Source organism: Eschrichtius robustus, chromosome 12, assembly GCF_028021215.1.
Source record: "Eschrichtius robustus isolate mEscRob2 chromosome 12, mEscRob2.pri, whole genome shotgun sequence".
NCBI lineage: Eukaryota > Metazoa > Chordata > Mammalia > Artiodactyla > Eschrichtiidae > Eschrichtius > Eschrichtius robustus.
The window spans coordinates 94,992,907-95,014,770 of NC_090835.1; the positions used below are offsets into that span (position 1 = coordinate 94,992,907).

The following is a 21,864-nucleotide window of genomic DNA, read 5'->3' on the forward strand; positions in this document are numbered from 1 at the left end:
AAAAAAAAAAAAAAATCAACTGTGAAAAAGTTGTAACATTTAAACATGCATTCCAAGTCTGGGTAGGGGAGGAAGGAGAAGCAGGAACAAATAAATGAAGACGGCATGGAATGAGTGTAAAATATTGTGGTTATTGGAGACACTGGTGTTTTGCATACCACTGATTAGGTAGCACCTGGCATAGTGCCACTCACATAGTAGACATTTATATTAATCAGTACTCTTTGCTGCAGTTGTCAGAAATCCAATTGTAACTGACTTAAGAGAGAAAAAGTAAACGAATTTATTGACTTGCATAGAAAGTTCAGGAGTAGTTTAGGTTTCAAGGATATCTAGTTACAGATAAGATAATCATAACAGCTTCAGGAATCACCTGTTTTTCTCTTTCTTTGACTCCACTTTTGAGAAAGTAAGAGTGTTTCTGTTTCGGTGATAAACCTAATTCTAACTGGCTTAAGCAAAAATAAAATTATTGCCTTTTGTAATCAACAAATTCAGAGGTTCTACATAATATAAGAAGGTTCAACAGTACATCTAATAGGCATTCCAAAAGAGAGAAAAAGAAATAATGGCCAATAATTTTCTAGAATTGAAGGAAGATGACTCTTTACATTGAAGAAGCACATCAAGTCTTAGGAAAATAACATATACATATAACACATATATGATGAATATAAGCAAAGAGAAAAATAATGATCTTAAATAGCAGCAGTTAAAACGTAACCTAACTAGAAAGAAATGACATTTAGACTGGAAGCCATATTGTCAAAAGTAAAAATATGCCAAAGATAGTGGACCATATATAGTACAGAGTATATAACTATATATACATAGTTACATATATATGTAACCTGGACAACCTAGTATGTTACAACCAAGTAAATCATCACTCAAGAATGAGGATGTGATGTAATGCACCACTGCTAATCCAAACAACAGCCTGATCAACCCTAGTCCCTTCCCATCATACTCAGCCAAGGACTGAAGTCTCAGGGATATAAAAAGGGAAGTATTCATGAGTCAAAAATATAAATGGATTCTGGAAAGAGGGCAGTACATGAATCTTGAATCTCCATGAATCACCACATCAAAACAGACTGTATAGTGAAACCAAAAATGCATGGGGCAACATTTACAACTAAACTAGGTAACAGATAACTCCACAAACCCCAAAATACAAGTGTGGGATCAAACCACAAATGCAAAATTGCATAGTGTTAATGCCGAAAAAAATCAGATAAAAACCGTGAAGATATTAAGAAAACTATATAAGACATGAAAGAAAAATCAGAATAGGGACTTCCCTGGTGGTCCACTGGTTAAGACTCCATGCTCCCAATGCAGGGTGCATGGGTTCAATCCCTGGTCGGGGAACTAAGGTCCCGCATGACGTGGCCAAAAAAAAAAAAAGACAAAGAAAAAAGAAAATTCAGAATTTAAAAAACCTCAGAAATAAAGTAACAACTTGGGAAAGAATTAAAGTAAGAGAAAAAGTGGTTTCAGAAAATACTGAACTAGAAGGAACACGGGTAAACACAGATGGTGCCCAAGAGAACTAGAATTTGAAAATGAGATTTTAAATAAATATAGAAATAGAAATGATTTTAGAGTAAAGATAAATATTGAAGATAGGTAAAGAAGATCCAGTGTATGGATTAAGAGTTCTTGATAAAGAAAACCAAAGCTAGCTACCAGAATACAACACATAATTCAAGAGAACTTTTCCTGAAGTAAAATACATATATTCTATTTATATATATTCACATATATATTCATATATATATTTATATATATTCACATATATATTCATATATATATTTATATATATATTTGAAACCTCACACTGAAAGAGTATACTGTGCACCTGAAAACACTGAGCATGAACAAGATGTATTCTAGTCAGTAAAATTACTAGACTTTACATTTTGAAAAATGGTCATTTAGGCCAAAAAAAATTTATGAGAGAAAATTGGATTACCATAAGACTTCAACATTAACACTTCATGTGAGGAGAAAATGGTGAAACATTTAAAATATTCAAGGAAAGAAAATGAGAACCAAGTACTCTGTATCCAGCAAAACTGACTTTATAAAAGCCTATTGGTTATCAAAATGAAAGAACTCAGAATGTTACTTGAGTTCTTCCTGAGGGGTGAAGCTCGGCAACCAAAATTACTGACAGTGACAGAAAGACAGTTAGTAAAACTTTCAATATTACTTGTAGAACCAAGACTAAATGAGGCTTTGTTTCAGTCAGGGTCCAGTCAAGAGATAGAAACTACACAATAATTTGAACAGAGGACATTTACTATGAAGAATATTAATGGAATTGGAATAAAGGGAGGCTGACTAGCAAAAGGCAAAGAGAATTCTTACCGTATAGGAACAGTAGATACAGGGAACAGCCACCGCTCCTGAACTGAAATAGAGTGACCAAGAAGCACCCTTAGAATGGCCAAGAAGCACCCTTGCCCCCATGCCCCATCCACCTCCTTGCTGGAGAGGGCATGACTGTGGCTCCCTGCTGTGGCCTCGGTGCGCCCCGTTAGAAATCCTCTCTGGAGTTCTTGGAGAACTAGCCACAGCAAGGTGCCTTTATCAGAATTCACCGCAGCGTGCCCAGAGAAGCCACTTACGGGAAGGTGCTATACCAGCAGCACACCGCTCCATGAAGCCATCTAAAAAAAGGTGTACTGGGGGAAGCTGCCGCTTGTTGTTGGCTACTGGGCACTGCTGAAAGGAACCACACACTCTGCAGGGGCCCAAGGAGATAAGTACAGGAGAATCAGAAAGAGAAGCCTCTTTCTCCTCCAGTGCCTCCCCGCCCCTACTCCGGCCCCGCCCCCCTCCTTGCAACAGTACTCTCTGCTAACGAAGCCTAACATTAAATCAGCTGATAGGGGAGAAGTATTTAACAGAGTTCAGCTCCATTATTGCACAGCAAGCAAAGATTTGGAGCTGAGAGCCACAAAAAGTATAATCTGAGATGGATTTGTATTCTGAAATATTGGTACAAAATTACTGTAAAACTGGAAAGGAGTTTGGGAGGAGCATTGGCAAAAATTTAACTTTTCAGTATATTGATGGTGGCAATATTAGTATTTTGAGAATGTATGTGTAATATGGGGTAAAATGAGTAATTATCATTAGTATGAACTATCTATCTAGTTTTCTGCGTCTTTTCAGTAGCAGTGCTCATTCTTATCATCTGGAGTGCGGTTTTGAAATACCAAGTCCCACTTAAAGAAACAAAGGCTACTTGGAGAAATGGGTGATTCTAGATCTGGGGCAGGAAATGTATGAATGAGCATAAAATATCTTGACATACTGAAGAGCAGAGGAACTATTAAAGACTTCTAGGGTCATGTCCAAAGGACCCAGGAGGCAACTTGAAGAGGCTCCCCATTGGCCAAAGATGGGACAATTTGAGTTTCAATAAGGGTAATAATTAGAATGGACTGAAACCCATTAAATAAGTTAAAATACATAAACTCATAATAATAATGTAGTCTTACCAAAGGGATTAAACCTGAATCTAATCAAGTTGAATCTGATCAACTGCCAATTTACAGGAAATAGAGGACAAAGACACATTGAAATACACCATGAGTGTGCAATCTGCAAAATCCAGACTGTGGGGAACCCGGCAATCAGACAGCTGAGTTCAACAGATAAATTGTAAGAAAAAGAAGGGGGAGAACCATTAGATTAAAGGAGACTTAAAAGACATCAAATTATCCTAAATGATACATTAGAACAGTTAGACTAATTGATATTTTCAGGACACTAAAATCTGGAACAAGACAAGGATGCCCACTCTCACCACTTCTATTCAACATAGTATTGGAAGTCCTAGCCACAGCAATCAGGAAAAGAAATAAAAGGCATCCACATTGGAAGGGAAGAGGTAAATTTGTCATTATATGCAGATGACAGGATACGATATATAGAAAACCCTAAGACGCCACACAAAAACTACTAGAACTGATAAACGAATTCAGCAAGGTAGGAGGATAACAAGGTTAACATACAGAAATCGGTTGCATTTCTTTACATTAACAGTGAAATATCAGAAAGGGAATGTAAAAAACCAATCCCTTTTAAAATCGCATCAAAAAATAAAATACTTAGGAGTAAACCTGACCAAGGAGGTGAAAGACTTATATGCTGAGAACTATAAAATATTAATAAAGGAAATTGAAGATGACTCAAAGAAATGGGAAGATATCCTATGCTCTTGTATTGGAAGAATTAATATTGTTGAAATGGCCATACTACCCAAAGCAATCTACATATTTAATGTGATTCTTACCAAATTACCCATGACATTTTTCACAGATCTAGAAAAAATCATCCTAAAACTTATATGGAACCATAAAAGACCCAGATTCGCCAAAGCAATCCTGAGGAAAAAGAAAAAAGCAGGAGGCATAACCCTCCCAGACTTCAGACAATATTACAAAGCTAACAGTAACCAAAACAGCATGGTATTGGCACAAAAACAGACACATGGATAAATGGAACAGAATAGAGAGCCCCAAAACAAACACACACACACTCCCATAGTCAATTACTCTGACAAAGGAGGCAAGAATACACAAAGGAGAAAAGATAGTCTCTTCAGCAAGTGGTGTTGGAAAAGTTGGACAGCCACATGTAAATCAATGAAATTAGAACACACCCTCCTCCCACCATACACAAAAATAAACTCGAAATGGCTTAAAGACTTAAATGTAAGACACAACACCATAAAACTCCTAGAAGAGAACATAGGCAAAACATTCTCTGACATAGATCGTACCAATGTTTTCTTAGGTTAGTCTCCCAAGGCAATAGAAATAGAAACAAAAATTTAAAAATGGGACCTAATCAAACTTACAAGCTTTTGCACAACAAAGGAAACCGTAAAGAAAATGAAAAGGCAACCTACAGGCTGGGAGAAAATATTTGCAAATGATGCGACCGACAAGGGCTTAATTTTCAAAATATTAAAAGAGCTCATATAACTCACTATCAAAAAACAAACAACCCAATCAAAAAATGGGCAGAAGACCTAAATAGACATTTTTCCAAAGAAGACATACAGATGGCCAACAGGCACATGAAAAGATGCTTAACAGTCACTAATTATTAGAGAAATGCAAATCAAAACTACAAGGAGGTACCATCTCACACGGGTCTACAAAGGGCTTCCCTGGTGGCGCAGTGGTTGAGAGTCTGCCTGCCGATGCAGGGGACACGGGTTCGAGCCCTGGTCTGGGAGGATCCCACATGCCGCGGAGCAACTGGGCCCGTGAGCCACAACTACTGAGCCTGCGCGTCTGGAGCCTGTGCTCCGCAACGAGAGGCCGCGACAGTGAGAGGCCCGCGCACCGCGATGAGGAGTGGCCCCCGCTCGCCGCAACTGGAGAAAGCCCTCACACAGAAATGAAGACCCAACACAGCCAAAAATAAATAAATAAATTTATATTAAAAAAAAAAAGTCTACATATGTGAAATTCTGGACAGGGTGCAGAGAAAAGGAAACCCTCCTATACCGTTGGGGGGAATGTAAATGGGTACAGCCACTATGGAAAACAGTATGGCGGTTCCTCAAAAGGCTAAAAATAGAGTTACCATATGATCCAGCAATTCCACTCCTGGGCATGTATCTGGACAAAGCTATACTTCAAAAAGAAACATGCACCCCAATGTTCATAGCAGCACTTTTCACAATAGCCAAGACATGGAAACAAACTAAATGTCCATTGACAGATGAGTGGACGAAGATGTGGTACATATACACAATGGAATACTACTCCCCCTTGTGGTTGCCAAGGGGAAGGGTGTGTAGGGGAGGGAAGGACCGGGAGTTTGGTACGAGCAGATGCAAACTATGATGTATGTAGGATGGATAAACAACAGTGTCTGACTGTATAGCACAGGGAACTATATTCAATATCCTGTGATAAACCATAATGGAAAAGAATATGAAAAAGAATATATATATGTCTAACTGAATCATTTTGCTGTACAGTAGAAATTAACACATTATAAATCAACTATACTTCAATAAAGTATTTTTTAAAAGACATCAAATTAAAGAGTAAGACTAAATTACAGTGTCTAGAGGTACACTTAAAGACATTTTTAAAAGTGGTGACTATCAAAGTCAAGATAGTGATTACTTTTGGGGGAGGGAGGGGTTTGTGATTGGAATGGAGAACACAGTCTTCTGGTGTGGCTGACAAAACTCTTGATTTGGGAAGCGAATACAAGTATGTTCACCTTGTAATAAACCATCTGTTTATTAACCAAGATGTTAATGAAATATTTTAACCAAGCTGTTAATGGAAGTGACAAAAATGGAGGATTTTTCAGTCAAACACCTAAACTCTAAAGGGTATACTTTAGCAAGAGGAAATGGAACTCAAAAGCAAGGAATGAGATGCAAAAAGAAATGACTTTGAGTAAATTAGATCCTGAAAGAATATAATTCCTGAGTTAAATGAATTTGAGAAAGAGAGTCTGGAAAAGCATAGTGAATTGACCACATTCACTCATTTTCTTTCCAAAACACCCACTGAAGTGAAACAAAGGAATAAAGTTATAAACCGACAAGGTGGCTGCAGTTTTGCAAGACAGTAGGTCATTGATTTGAGGAGAGGCTCAGAACTTGGAGGTATAAAGTACTTTGGGAAGTGGAAAGTGCTTACAGGAAGCTGATGAGTAAAAATCTGTATGCTGGATAGTGACTCCTTATCCCCCATTTTTTTCCCATTCCTCTTTTTGAAATTCCATCAGCCAAACCCATGCCTCCTAAACTAGATATTGGAGTATTATTCTTTTGAGAAACTGAATGGTCCCAGAGAAAGCCTTCTATATGTTGCCATTTGGAGGCGCAAGAGCAAAAAGTTTGGTTTACCAGCTTATCACTCTCACCTGAAACCTATTAGTATATAAAAATAAGTGTAGAAAGAAGCCCCCAAACAAAAGTGAAATCTATAAATACGAATTGCAGAGAATAATATTGATGAGTATTTGACAATTAAAAAAAATAGTTGGATAGGTATACAGAAAACCAAACAAATTTTTAAAAGAAAGGCAATCATTAATATCGGGAAAAGCAAGCCTTTCTGTGTTACCCAAAAAGGGGTCCATACGGCATTGTTCTGAGTTCCCATCTTAACTCAAAAGGAAACTATCACAATGTCCAGAGCCCCTGATAGCCTGAAAATGAAGGAGGAGGGTGTCCTCAACTTCCTTGCAGCCGGAACCTACCTTGGCGGCATCAACCTTGACTTCCAAATGGAATACAGCATCTGTTGCCGAATCGGGTTCATTTTGCGGGATGTGCAGCAAGCCGAAATGCTGAGACACTGCAGTTTGCAGCCAGGACAGGGTTTATTCACAGGGCAACCAAATAAGGATACGAGGATATGGGAGAACAAATCTCAAATCCGCCTCCCTGAAGGGGAACAGAGCGATCTGAGGTGTGGGGAGAGTGGGGAAAGGTGATTGGAAAAAGGTGCGGTAATCGTCGTTCTGCGCAGGCGTAATAAGCTACAGGCCTCCCCACGTTCCAATGAGGAGGCGCTCAGCACAATCTGAGGGTGGAGTCTTCAGCCCTCTGATGTCAAAGGTCACCGAGTGGGCACGCGTGCGTGCCCTGTTGGAGGGTCGGTGGTCCTAACCAGTTTTAATCAGCTCAGATGGAACTAGACACAGCTGACTCCAAGTTCCAAGTTAGGCTACGTGCTGCTTGGAGGACATGCAATTAAAATAACCTTGATTAGTGAAGGCAGATGAAATGTATTTAACTCATGATTACCTATGGTTTCATATCTGCAAAAAGGGATGGCATCTACATCATAAATCTGAAGAGAACCTGGGAGAAGCTTCTCCTGGCAGCTTTTGCTGTTGTTGCCATTGAAAACCTGGCTGATGTCAGTGTCACGTGAAATACTCCAGGAATACCGGCGAGTGAGCTGTGCTGAAGTTTGCTGCTGCCGCTGGAGCCACTCCTCTTCCTGGCTGCTTCACTCCTGGGACCTTCACTGGCCGGATGCGAGTGGCTTTCTGACATCTAGTGGTTACTGATCCCAGGGTTGACCACCAGCCTCTCACAGAGGCGTCTTACGTTAACCTGCCTACCGCTGCTCCGTGTAACAGACACTCCTCCGTGCTGTGTGGACACGGCCGCACCACGCACCAGCAGGAGAACTCACTCAGCTGGTCTGATGTAGTGGATGCTGCTTCAGGAAGTTCTGCACATGTACGGCACCATCTCCTGTGACCACCCCTGGGAGGTCAGGCCTGATCACTACTTCTACAGAGATCCTGAGGAGAGCGAAAAGGAAGAGCAGGCTGCTGCTGAAAAGGCCGGGACCCAGGGAGAATTCCAGGGTGAATGGACTGCTCCAGCTCCTGAGTTGACTGCTACTCAACCTGAGGTCACAGACTGGTCTGAAGGAGCACAGGTGCCCCCTGTGTCTGTCCAGCAGTTCCCTGCTGAGGACTGGAGCGCTCAGCTGGCCACCAAAGACTGGTCTGCAGCTCCCACCACTCAGACCACTGAATGGCAAGGAGCAACCACTGAGGGGTCTTAAGCTGTTCTACAGACCAGCTTAAGACTATTTATTGGGCTTCCCTGGTGGCGCAGTGGTTGAGAATCTGCCTGCCGATGCAGGGGACACGGGTTCAAGCGCTGGTCTGGGAAGATCCCACATGCCGCGGAGCAACTAGGCCCATGAGCCACAGCTACTGAGCCTGCGCGTCTGGAGCCTCTGCTCCGCAACAAGAGAGGCCACGACAGTGAGAGGTCCGCGCACCGCGATGAGGAGTGGCCCCCGCTCGCCGCAACTAGAGAAAGCCCTCGCACAGAAACGAAGACCCAACACAGCCAAAAATAAATAAATAAAAATAAATTAAAAAAAAAAAAAAGACTTTCTTAAATAGAGAATGGAAATAAGGGTGATGGAAAATAAACAGTTAAATAACAGAAAAGCAAAAAAAAAAAAAAAGAAAAAAAAAAGAAAGGCCCAGGAAAGGACACATTAATCGTAATTACTACTTGGCTTATCATTGAATAATATTTACAGAGTCATAATAATATCAATACTATTGTTTTAACCAAAATTTGTGATGTATTTACTATGAGAGAACAGAGGAAGAGAGAGAATAGAGGAAGTGGGGGAAGAGATAAGTCAGCTAAATGCTGATCTCCTTATTAATAGAAGTCAATAGTTGACATCTAAAACTGCTACATAAAAAAACAAAGTAAACATATTCTTTAGAAATATGGAAGCAATGAGGTACCACATCACACCACTCAGAGTGGCCATCATTAAAAATCTATAAACAACAAATGCTGTAGAGGCTGTAGAAAAGGGGACCCTCCTACATTGTTGATGGGAATGTAAGTTTGTACAGCCACTATGGAAAACAGTATGGAGGTTCCTCAGAAAACTAAAAATAGAATTACCATATGATCCAGCAATCCCACTCCTGGGCATATACCCAGACAAAACTATAATTCAAAAAGATACATGCACCCCTATGTTCATGGCAGCACTACTCACAATAGCCAAGACATGGAAACAACCTAAACGTCCATCAACAGATGAATGGATAAAGAAGATGTGGTATATATATACAATGGAATATTACTCAGCCATAAAAAAGAACAAAATAACGCCATTTGCAGCAACATGGTTGGACCTAGAGATTGTCATACTAAATGAAGTAAGTCAGAAAGAAGACAAATACCATATGTTAACACTTATAGGTGGAATCTAAAATATGCCACAAATGAACCTGTCTACAAAACAGAAACAGAATCATGGACATAGAGAACAGACTGGTGGTTGCCAAGTGGGAGGGGATTGGAGGAGGGATGGAGTGGGAGGTTGGGGTGAGCAGATGTAAGCTTTTATATGTAGAATGGATAAATGACAAGGTCCAACTGTATAGCACAGAGAACTATATTCAATATCTTATGATAAACCATAATGGAAAAGAATATAAAAAAAGAATGTATATGTATGTATAACTGAATCACTTTGCTGTACAGTAGTAATTAACACTACACTGTAAATCAACTATACTGCAATAAAAAATTTTCAAAAACAGAAATACAGAAGCAAACGTCAGATGAAATAGCTAAAAGAACGGAAGGTACATAGGGTCACCTTCGTGGAAACTAAATGAAGGCTCCCCTTCTCTAAGACACATAAACCTGTAAGAAAGTTATTTTAATATCTTGATTTTGTAAAAGCAAAACCAAAAACACTATCGGACTTCCCTTGTGGTCCAGTGGTTAAGACTCCACAGGGGCTGGGGGTTCGATCCCTGGTTGGGGAAGTTCTGCCTGCCACGCAGTGCGGCCAAAAAGGAAAAACAAACAAAACAAACAAACAGACAAAAAAATCACTGCCATTTGCAAGAAAATAATGTCTGTGCTGTGTATACACCTGCAAGGGTTATGCAGTGCACTTTCTCCACAGCAACAAGCCTGCTTCCAGGGAGCAGAATGGGGTCTGCAGTGGGGAAAGGTGGGGCAGAGTATTTCCAGTTTTCTTCTACTGTTTGATTTTTTTAAACTCTGTATATCTATTACTCTGATGGCAAAGAAAGAAAAAGTGAAGGGAGGGGCTGGCTTCAGGTATGGCTAAATAGAGAAGATTCAAGTAATATCATCAGGATCTGGATTCTGTCTCAGCAACGCAAGCACTCCTGTTAGGATCAAAAGATTGCTTCAGCCTTTACTTTCTCTCTGTGTTCCTAGTCTTGAGAAGGAGTGAGCTTTCTAGGGGTGAAAAGTTGTGGGTCAATAAATGGAGCCTGGACCAGTTAAGTGGCAGGGAAGTCACTGAAAGAACAAGACAACAACAGCAGGAAAGAACATTAACAGAGTCAAATAGGAAGAGAAGATTCAAAAAAAGGAAAACGTTTAAAATATAGCAGAAAAGTCGAGGAAAAGGAAGATGGAGAAAAGACCACTACATTGACGAGGACACTGCTGACTTCGAGAGGATAGTTCCACGGTGCAGTGGCAGTCCAGTCATTTTGTTACAGTGGTTTTCAAAGTCTGGTTCCTGGACCAGCAAACAATAGCAACACCACCTGGGAACCTGTTAGAAATGCAAATTCTTGGGTCCCACATCAGACCTTCTGAATCAGAGACTCTGGACCCGAGCCCTACCAAGCTGTGTTTTAATAAGACCTCCAGTTGCATGCTAGAGTTTGTTGGCAGTGTGAATTGGTAAAATCTCGACGTAGGACAATTTAACAGTATTGGTCATAATTAGAAATGCATATACCCTCTAACTCAGGATTTTCACTTATAGCAATGTACCCTACAGTTATTTGCATGCAGACAAAATGACTTATATACAAGGTTGTAGCATTATTGATTGGAAACTAAATGTCCATCAATGGGGACTGGTAAAATCTACAGTGATGCAGCTATTCTATACAATGCTATGTAGCTATAATAAAAATGAGGAAACTCTTCATGCACTGATGTCCCCCAGATAAATTATACCCATATCTCCAGATTAAGTTGCAAAAACAAGGTGCAAAATAGCATGTGTGGTGTGCTGTCATTTGTGTAAAATAGGAAAGGAACAAAATTATATGTATATACAATGCAATGACTTTATGTATGTTGACAAAACCTCTGGAAGGGCAAATAGGAAATAATATGGTTATCTATTGAGGGGGATGGAAACTAGGTTATAAGGAAAAGGGTGAGAGGGTGCTTGAACTGTGGGACTTTATCACTTAATCAAAAAACATTTATTTTGAAATTCTCCAATGAATTCATCTCTGTCTTACTCTAAAGCAGGTTATCATCAATTTTATTTTTTTGGCCGAGCCTCATAGAGTGTGGTGGGATCTTAGTCCCCCCACCAGGGATCGAACCTGGCCCAGGCAGTGAAAGCGCCAAGTCCTAACCACTGGACCGCCAGGGAATTCCCATCATCAATTTTAGTGTAGACGCTACAACACTGCCTACAATGGCCTCCCGGCCTCCAGGGTTCTCTAGTCTTGACCTGCTCCGATTCATTTCCTACACAGTTATAGGAAATGTTATATCTGCCTCTAAATCCAGATAATCAATCAAGAGAAAGACAGAGTCTTTGATACCTTATCCGAGTCCAGCAAATCCTCTTCCCGAGGTGATCAATGCTGGAAAAGATGAATCCCCATCCAAGGTGACCAGGTCTCTGTACAGATCACGCATGTGGAAACCTCAACAATATAACTGCATTAGAAGTCAGCACAGAGTTATACACATAAAGTATCAAGGGGCCATTTTATTTCTTCTTCTGTAATTGTTATTAAATATTTTGAATTTCAGATCCAAACTAGAAAATTTTACTTTAAACACATTTGATATTTTTAGTTGATATGTAACAAGATCACAGAAAGTAGGCTTTATATCTTTACCTAACCCTTCTTACTCTGGCATCTGAGGTTTGGGAGCAGAGGGAGAGGAGAACAGCTAGTGTTTGGTTGTGTAGTGACAGCTTCTGTGTGTGTGTGTGTGTGTGTGTGTGTTAAGAACACTTAACGTGAGATCTACCCTCTGAACATTGTACGATACGATATTGTTAACTATAAGCACGATGTTGTACAGCAAATCTCTAGAACTCTAGTCTTGCACAACTGTCTGTTCTACCTGCACTAAATGTGGATCCAGAAGGGCTTTATATAGGAGGTGATTTTGAGCTGAGTTGAGTCATAAAGTTATTTATTATAAGGACATAGTAGGGAAGGTTACTCCAGGGAGAGGGAGGAACAAGAGTAAACTCATGCAGAGAGCTAAGCTGATACTATGGTCTGGAGTAAAGGTAAATCTGGAAAAGTAGGGACGGGCTGGATTATGAAGGGCTTTTATCCCTTAGGAGGGAGTTTGGACTTTATCCTGTAGACAACAGAAGCTGTTGAAGAGTTATTTATTTATTTTTTTTTTACAGTGAAATATGCAGATCTTTATTATACAGTGCAGTGAGTTTGGGCAACTGTGTACACCAAAGTAACTACCATCCCAGTCAAAGTACAAAGCATTTCCATCAACCCAGAAAAGTCTCCTGGGGCCAGTGGTGTGCAGGAGATAGCTCCCACACAGGCAATTCCAGACATCTCATCCCCATATCCTGTTGTTACCTTAAAGAGGGCCATGGTGGGAAATCAGGAAATACTACAAACCAGAGATTCCCCCATGCCCCGCTGCCCCCGAGAGCCAGTTTTCCAGCAAACTGCTGTTCATGCCGCTTCTCAGTCAATCCTCCAAGCCCAGAGAGGCAAATCAACATAGGTTTACTTTTGCTTGCTCTTGAACTTCACGCAAATGGAATTACATTTTGTATCTTGTTTTCTTCCATCAACACGATGTCTGTGAGATTCATCAGTGCTGTGATTTATTAGTAAATTGTTCCCTTTCTGTTGCTAAGCACCATTCCAGTGTACAAATAAACTGTATTTTTTCAAATTTCTTGTTGAAGGACATTCATTTGTTTCCAGTTTGGAACTATTAATTTTTATTTATTTTTTCCACCTTTATGGAGGAGTAATTGACAAAATGTTTATACTTAAAGTGTATAACTGGATGATTTGATGTACATATGCGTTGTGAAATGATTACCAAATTCAAGTCAATTAACAGCCATCACCTCACATAGTTAACTCTTTTTTGTGTGTGTGTTGAGAACACATACAGTCTACTCTCTGCAAATTTCAAGTGTACAATTCCATATTATCAACTATCGTTACCATGCTGTACATTAGACCCTCAGAATGTATTTATTTATAGCTGAATGTTTGTACCCAATTTTTAAAAAGCTCCTGTAGACATTCTTGTGCAAGTATTTTCATGATCATATGTTTTCATTTATCTTGGGCAAATACCCAGAAGTGGAATTTATGGGTCATAGAATAGGTTTATTTTTAACTTTGTAAGAAAGTGCCAGAAAGTTTTCCAAAGCGGTAGTAGTGCACAAACAATGTATGAAAGTTCTGGTGGCTCCAGATACTTGCCAGCATTTGATGTCACAATGCCTTTTTACATTTAACCATTCCAATGTGTATGAAGTAATTATCACTTCATGGGATTTTGATCTGCATTTCCCTGAAGACTAATTGTATCACACATTTTTTTGTGGGCTTGTTAGCTATTCCTTTATCTTCTTTGGTATTGTGTCTGATAGAATTTTGCAGAGTATTTGATAGAATTCATCAGCAAAATGATCTGGGCTTGGAGTTGTCTTTGGGGAAGGTTTTTGATAATGAATTAATAACTTTAGTAGATATTCAGGTTTTCTAATTCATTTTATTAGTTTTGGTAAGTTGTGTTTTTCAAGGAATTTGTCCATTTTTTTCTAAGTTGTTGAATTTATTAGCCTAATGCTTTACTTTTCATAATATTCCCTTATTATCCTTTTTTTTTTAATTTTTGAATTTTTTTTATTTACTTTTTTATACAGTAGGTTCTTATTAGTCATCAATTTTATACACATCAGTGTATACATGTCAATCCCAATCGCCCAATTCATCACACCACCATCCCCACCCCACCGTGGCTTTCCCCCCTTGGTGTCCATACGTTTGTGCTCTACATCTGTGTCTCAACTTCTGCCCTGCAAACCGTTTCATCTGTACCATTTTTCTAGGTTCCACATACATGAATTAATATACGATATTTGTTTTTCTCTTTCTGACTTACTTCACTCTGTATGACAGTCTCTAGATCCATCCACGTCTCCACAAATGACCCAATTTCGTTCCTTTTTATGGCTGAGTAATATTCCACTGTATATATGTACCACAACTTCTTTATCCATTCATCTGTCAATGGGCATTTAGATTGCTTCCATGACCTGGCTATTGATAGTGCTGCAATGAACATTGGGGTGCATGTGTCTTTTTGAATTATGGTTTTCTCTGGGTATATGCCCAGGAGTGGGATTGCTGGGTCGTATGGTAGTTCTAGTTTTAGTTTTTTAAGGAACCTCCATACTGTTCTCCATAGTGGCAGTATCAATTTACATTCCCACCAAGAGTGTAAGAGGGTTCCCTTTTCTCCACACCCTCTCCAGCATTTGTTGTTTGTAGATTTTCTGATGATGCCTACTCTAACTGGTGTGAGGTGATACCTCACTGTAGTTTTGATTTGCATTTCTCTAATAATTAGTGATGTTGAGCAGCTTTTCATGTGCTTCTAGGCCATCTGTATGTCTTCTTTGGAGAAATGTCTACTTAGGTCTTCTGCCCATTTTTGGATTGGGTTGTTTGTTTCTTTGATATTGAGCTGCATGAGCTCTTTATATATTTTGGAGATTAATCCTTTGTCCGTTGATTCATTTGCAAATATTTTCTCCCATTCTGAGGGTTGTCTTTTCGTCTTGTTTATGGTTTCCTTTGCTGTGCAAAAGCTTTTAAGTTTCATTAGGTCCCATTTGTTTATTTTTGTTTTTATTTCCATTACTCTAGGAGGTGGATCAAAAAAGATCTTGCTGTGATTTATGTCAAAGAGTCTTCTTCCTATGTTTTCCTCTAAGAGTTTTATAGTGCCTGGTCTTACATTTATGTCTCGAATCCATTTTGAGGTTATTTTTGTGTATGGTGTTAGGTAGTGTTCTAATTTCATTCTTTTACATGTAGCTGTCCAGTTTTCCCAGCACCACTTATTGAAGAGACTGTCTTTTCTCCATTGTATATCCTTGCCTCCTTTGTCATAGATTAGTTGACCATAGGTGTGTGGGTTTATCTCTGGGCTTTCAATCTTGTTCCATTGATCTATGTTTCTGTTTTTGTGCCAGTACCATATTGTCTTGATTACTGTAGCTTTGTAGTATAGTCTGAAGTCAGGGAGTCTGATTCCTCCAGCTCCGTTTTTTTCCCTCAAGACTGCTTTGGCTATTCGGGGTCGTTTGTGTCTCCATACAAATTTTAAGATTTTTTGTTCTAGTTCCGTAAAAACTGCCATTGGTAATTTGATAGGGATTGCATTGAATCTGTAGATTGCTTTGGATAGTATAGTCATTTTCACAATATTGATTCTTCCAATCCAAGAACATGGTATATCTCTCCATCTGTTGGTATCATCTTTAATTTCTTTCATCAGTGTCTTATAGTTTTCTGCATACAGGTCTTTTGTCTCCCTAGGTAGGTTTATTCCTAGGTATTTTATTCTTTTTGTTGCAATGGTAAATGGGAGTGTTTCCTTAATTTCTCTTTCAGATTTTTCATCATTAGTGTGTAGGAATGCAAGAGATTTCTGTGCATTAATTTTGTATCCTGCAACTTTACCAAATTCATTGATTAGCTCTAGTAGTTTTTTGGTGGCATTTTTAGGATTCGCTATGTATAGTATCATGTCATCGGCAAACAGGGACAGTTTTACTTCTTCTATTCCAATTTGTATTCTTTTATTTCTTTTTCTTCTCTGATCGCTGTGGCTAGGACTTCCAAAACTATGTTGAATAATAGTGGTGAGAGTGGACATCCTTGTCTCGTTCCTGATCTTAGAGGAAATGCTTTCAGTTTTTCACCATTGAGAATGATGCTTGCTGTGGGTTTGTCGTATATGGCCTTTATTATGTTGAGGTAGGTTCCCTCTATGCCCACTTTCTGGAGAGTTTTTATCATAAACGGGTGTTGAATTTTGTCAGAAGCTTTTTCTGCATCTATTGAGATGATCATATGGTTTTTATTCTTCAGTTTGTTAATATGGTGTATCACATTGCTTGATTTGCATATATTGAAGAATCCTTGCATCCCTGGGATAAATCCAACTTGATCATGGTGTATGAACCTTTTAATGTGTTGTTGGATTCTGTTTGCTAGTATTTGTTGAGGATTTTTGCATCTATATTCATCAGTGATATTGGTCTGTAATTTTCTTTTTTTGTAGTATCTTTGTCTGGTTTTGGTATCAGGGTGATGGTGGCCTCATAGAATGAGTTTGGGAGTGTTCCTTCCTCTGCAATTTTTTGGAAGAGTTTGAGAAGGATGGGTGTTAGCTCTTCTCAGAATGTTTGATAGAATTCACCTGTGAAGCCATCTGGTCCTGGACTTTTGTCTGTTGGAAGATTTTTAATCACAATTTCAATTTCATTACTTGTGATTGGTCTGTTCATATTTTCTATTTCTTCCTGGTTCAGTCTTGGAAGGTTATACCTTTCTAAGAATTTGTCCATTTCTTCCAGGCTGTCCATTTTATTGGCATAGAGTTGGTTGTAGTAGTCTCTTAGGATGCTTTGTATTTCTGCAGTGTCTGTTGTAATTTCTCCTTTTTCATTTCTAGTTTTAGTGATTTGAGTCCTCTCCCTCTTTTTCTTGATAAGTCTGGCTAATGGTTTACGAATTTTGTTTATCTTCTCAAAGAACCACCTTTTAGTTTTATTGATCTTTGCTATTGTTTTCTTTGTTTCTATTTCATTTATTTCTGCTCTGATCTTTTTTTTTTTTTTTTTTTTATAGATAAATGTGATTTTTTTTTAAAATTCTTATTTATTTATTTATTATTTTTGGCTGTGTTGGGTCTTCGTTTCTGTGCGAGGGCTTTCTCTAGTTGCGGCAAGCGGGGGCCAGTCTTCATCGCAGTGCGCGGGCCTCTCACTATCGCGGCCTCTCTTGTTGCGGAGCACAGGCTCCAGACGCGCAGGCTCAGTAATTGTGGCTCACGGGCCTAGTTGCTCCGTGGCATGTGGGATCTTCCCAGACCAGGGCTCGAACCCGTGTGCCCTGCATTGGCAGGCAGATTCTCAACCACTGCGCCACCAGGGAAGCCCATTCTGCTCTGATCTTGATGATTTCTTTCCTTCTGCTAACTTTGGGTTTTGTTTGTTCTTCTTAGTTCCTTTAGGTGTAAGGTTAGATTGTTTATTTGAGATTTTTCTTGTTTCTTGAGTAGGCTTGTATAGCTATAAACTTCCCTCTTAGAACTGCTTTTGTTGCATCCCATAGGTTTTGGATCATCGTGTTTTCATTGTCATTTGTCTCTAGGTATTTTTTGATTTCCTCTTTGATTTCTTCAGTGATCTCTTGGTTATTTAGTAACGTATTGTTTAACCTCCATGTGTTTGTGTTTTTACGTTTTTTTCCCTGTAATTCATTTCTTTTTTTTTAAATTAAATTTATTTATTTATTTATTTATTTTTGGCTGTGTTGGGTCTTCGTTTCTGTGCGAGGGCTTTCTCCAGCTGTGGCGAGTGGGGGCCACTCTTCATCGCAGTGCGTGGGCCTCTCACTGTCGCGGACTCTCCCGTTGTGGAGCACAGGTTCCAGACGTGCAGGCTCAGTAGTTGTCGCTCTCGGGCTTAGTTGTTCCACAGCATGTGAGATCTTCCCAGACTAGGGCTCCAACCCGTGCCCCCTGCATTGGCAGTCAGATTCTTTTTTTTTTTAGAAATGAGAGTTGTTATCCCATCTTTTTTTTTTTTAAATTAATTAATTTATTTATGGCTGTGTTGGGTCTTTGTTTCTGTGCGAGGGCTTTCTCTAGTTGTGGTGAGCGGGGGCCACTCTTCATCGCGGTGCGTGGGCCTCTCACTGTTGCGGCCTCTCTTGTTGCGGAGCACAGGCTCCAGATGCGCAGGCTCAGTAGTTGTGGCTCACAGGCCTAGTTGCTCCATGGTATGGGGGATCCTCCCAGACCAGGGCTCGAACCCGTGTCCCCTGCATTGGCAGGCAGATTCTCAACCACTGCACCACCAGGGAAGCCCCCCTGTAATTCATTTCTAATCTCATAGTGTTGTGGTCAGAAAAGATGTTTGATATGATTTCAATTTTCTTAAATTTACTGAGGCTTGATTTGTGACACAAGATGTGATCTATCCTGGAGAATGTTCCATGCACACTTGAGAAGAAAGTGTAATCTGCTGTTTTTGGATGGAATGTCTTATAAATATCAATTAAATCTATCCGGTCTATTGTGTCATTTAAAGCTTCTGTTTCCTTATTTATTTTCATTTTGGATGATCTGTCCATTGGTGTAAGTGAGGTGTTAAAGTCCCCCACTATTATTGTGTTACTGTTGATTTCCTCTTTTATAGCTGTTAGCAGTTTTGCCTTATGTATTGAGGTGCTCCTATGTTGGGTGCATATATGTTTATAATTGTTATTTCTTCCTCTTGGATTGATCCCTTGATCATTATGTAGTGTCCTTCTTTGTCTCTTGTAACATTCTTTATTTTAAAGTCTATTTTATCTGATATGAGTATTGCTACTCCAGCTTTCTTTTGATTTCCATTTGCATGGAATATCTTTTTCCATCCCCTCACTTTCAGTCTGTATGTGTCCCTACGTCTGAAGTGGGTCTCTTTTAGACAGCATATATATTGGTCTTGTTTTTGTATCCATTCAGCAAGCCTGTGTCTTTTGGTTGGAGCATTTAATCCATTCATGTTTAAGGTAATTATCAATATGTATGTTCCTATGACAATTTTCTTAATTGTTTTGGGTTTGTTTTTGTAGGTCCTTTTCTTCTCTTGTGTTTCCCACTTAGAGAAGTTCCTTTAGCATTTGTTGTAGAGCTGGTTTGGTGGTGCTGAATTCTCTTACCTTTTGCTTGTCTGTTAAGCTTTTGACTTCTCCATCAAATCTGAATGAGATCCTTGCCAGGTAGAGTAATCTTGGTTGTAGGTTCTTTCCTTTCATCACTTTAAGTATATCATGCCACTCCCTTCTGGCTTGTAGAGTTTCTGCTGAGAAATCAGCTGTTAACCTTATGAGAGTTCCCTTGTACGTTATTTGTCGTTTTTCCCTTGCTGCTTTCAATAATTTTTCTGTGTCTTTAATTTTTGCCAATTTGATTACTATGTGTCTCGGCGTGTTTCTCCTTGGGTTTATCCTTTATGGGGCTTGCTGTGCTTCCTGGACTTGGGTGGCTATTTCCTTTCCCATGTTAGGGAAGTTTTCGACTATAATCTCTTCAAATACTTTCTCTGGTCCTTTCTCTCTCTCTTCTCCTTCTGGGACCCCTATAATGTGAATGTTGTTGCATTTAATGTTGTCCCAGAGGTCTCTTAGGCTGTCTTCATTTCTTTTCATTCTTTTTTCTTTATTCTGTTCCACAGCAGTGAATTCTGCTATTCTGTCTTCCAGGTCACTTATCCGTTCTTCTGCCTCAGTTATTCTGCTACATTTATTCTGCTATTGATTCGTTCTAGTGTAGTTTTCATTTCAGTTATTGTATTGTTCATCTCTGTTTGTTTGTTCTTTAATTCTTCTAGGTCTTTGTTAAACATTTCTTGCATCTTCTCGATCTTTGCGTCCATTCTTTTTCCGAGGTCCTGGATCATCTTCACTATCATTATTCTGAATTCTTTTTCTGGAAGGTTGCCTATCTCCACTTCATTTAGTTGTTTTTCTGGGGTTTTATCTTGTTCCTTCATCTGGTGCATAGCCCTCTGCCTTTTCATCTTGTCTGTCTTTCTGTGAGTGTGGTTTTTCTTCCACAGGCTGCAGGATTGTAGTTCTTCTTGCTTCTGCTGTCTGCCCTCTGGTGGATGAGGCTATCTAAGAGGCTTGTGTAATTTTCCTGATGGGAGGGACTGGTGGTGGGTAGAGCTGACTGTTGCTCTGGTGGGCAGAGCTCAGTAAAACTTTAATCCACCTGACTGCTGACGGGTGGGGCTGGGTTTCCTCCCTTTTGGTTGTTTGGCCTGGGGCAACCCAACACTGGAGCATACCTGGGCTCTTTGGTGGGGCTAATGGCAGACTCTGGGAGGGCTCAAGCCAAGGAGCACCCCCAGAACCTCCGCCGCCAGTGTCCTCATCCCCACGGTGAGCCACAGCCACCCCCCACCTCTGCAGGAGACCCTCCAACACTAGCAGGTAGGTCTGGCTCAGTCTCCCCTGGGGTCACTGCTCCTTCCCCTGGGTCCCGATGCGCACACTACTTTGTGTGTGCCCTCCAAGAGTGGAGTCTCTGTTTCCCCCAGTCCTGTCGAAGTCCTACAATCAAATCCCACTAGGCTTCAAAGTCTGATTCTCTAGGAATTCCTTCTCCCATTGCCGGACCCCCAGGTTGGGAAGCCTGACGTGGGGCTCAGAACCTTCACTCCAGTGGGTGGACTTCTGTGGTATAAGTGTTCTCCAGTCTGTGAGTCACCCACCCAGCAGTTATGGGATTTGATTTTACTGTGATTGCGCCCCTCCTACCATCTCATTGTGGCTTCTCCTTTGTCTTTGGATGTGGGGTACCCTTTCTGGTGAGCTCCAGTGTCCTCCTGTTGATGATTGTCCTGCAGCTAGCTGTGATTCTGGTGTTCTCACAAAAGGGAGTGAGAGCACGTCCTTCTACTCCGCCATCTTGGTTCTGTGCCAGCTGTTGAAGACTTTTAATCAGGGAGATAAACCTGGTCATATTTGTCTTTTAGAAATCTCTCTCTGGTAGTCGCGTGGAAGATGGGGTGGAGAGGCGTCAAATTGGAGACTGGGACTCCAGTTGGGAGGCCATAGTCTAGATAAGATGAAGAGAACCTTGAACCAAGTCACCAGTGATGGGGCTGTAAAGGAAGGGGGGCATTGGAGTGAAATTAAGGAAGCCCAATTTGCTAAATTTGGTGACTGAATGGATCTGGGGGGAGAGAGAGAGAGAAGCATCACATAGTTTCTGACTTGGATGCCTGAGTGAGTGGACTGCGATGCCCTTCATGGAAATGAGAGATGGCAGAAGGAAGTGCAAGATGGCGGAAGGGAGGAGCAGTAAGGTGCCTGTGAGATAGCCAAGGGGTACTGGCTGTTGAATATATTGTGTCTGTAAAGATACAGATTGAGGAGTCATAACCATTTACAGGTGGTCCTTGGAGTGACGACTAGATGGAAAACTCTGTGAAATGAAAAGAAAACCAAGGACAAAGACCAGGGAAATAT

The 21,864-nt window shown here is 40.1% G+C and overlaps 1 pseudogene; it reads left to right on the forward strand.

Moving 5' to 3' along the window:
- Positions 1–7,188: 7,188 nt before the first annotated feature.
- LOC137774168 (small ribosomal subunit protein uS2-like) lies at positions 7,189–8,588 on the forward strand (annotated as a pseudogene).
- The last annotated feature ends 13,276 nt before the right edge of the window (positions 8,589–21,864 follow it).